This window comes from Arachis ipaensis, chromosome B06, assembly GCF_000816755.2.
Source record: "Arachis ipaensis cultivar K30076 chromosome B06, Araip1.1, whole genome shotgun sequence".
NCBI classification, from domain to species: domain Eukaryota; kingdom Viridiplantae; phylum Streptophyta; class Magnoliopsida; order Fabales; family Fabaceae; genus Arachis; species Arachis ipaensis.
The window spans coordinates 121,509,921-121,511,012 of record NC_029790.2 but is presented as its reverse complement, the minus strand read 5'-3'; positions in this window follow the sequence as shown (position 1 = coordinate 121,511,012).

Here is a 1,092-nt window from a genome sequence, read left to right as displayed (position 1 = left end):
TAGTGATTGTAGTGATTGAATAAATATGATTAATTTTTAACTTTTGATGGACTAATTTAATTAAAAAAATCTTTTAAAGATAAATTTAAAAAATACATCATCTTTTAAAAATTAATTTAATTATTAACTCTTCGAATAATACAATATCTCAAAAAACTTATACTATAATTCAGCAGTTTTTCATGCACGAGAATTTGGTATTTGTCTATTTACACGAAAGTACACTTAAAATGATTATCCATCAAATATGATAGTATATCTAGTTTTTTTTTTTTTTGGTGACTAATAGTATATCTAGTTTGTTTTTTAATTGGATTTTTAGAATATTTTTTTCTCAAATTTTTCTAATATTTCCCATTTAATTATTAACTCGGAATTTTTTATTGAGTGATACTAAATTAATAATTTATTATTTAACCAAGTTTTCAACAAAATCTTTTAAAATAATCCATAAAAAAATTACACTCACAAGTCACAACTCAATATTTTTCTACTTTTTCCTGTCTTCCTTATGCTACTAGATTTTTTGTTTCACATTTTCCTCTTTTTATCCTTCTTATTTTTCTTTTTGAGAAGAAAAAATATAAAAAGAAAAACAAAAAATTCGTGTGGTTTTATTCAAAAAGTTTCTATATTTGTAATAAGAATTTTTTATGTTGTTTTATAAATTTTAAAGTTAAAAAATTAGAAAAAACTTATTCACTTAATTTTCTTTTAAACAAAATCGGGATGCTAGAATAATATAATATGCTATTAACTCAAATGAATGAGTAAACCTGGCAACTTTAATTTGACAAAAGTTATTTGACTGAACAATCTTCTCTCTCAAAATAATAATGGCTGCTTAACCTTCGGATAAGCACGTGGATATTTGCTTGTCAGCGCCAACTAGATGCTTTATCGGTTTATTAACTTTTGTTTGCTTTCCTTAACTTCTTAAGAGAAGCAGCCAGGAAGGGGCCACCAGCTAGGGTATATTATAAATTTATAATTCCTTTACTTAAACTAATTTGTTTAAGATCCATTTACATATTAGTTTATTTCCCATCATAAGGGAACAAAAGAGTGAATTCTAAAATTATAAAATCAATT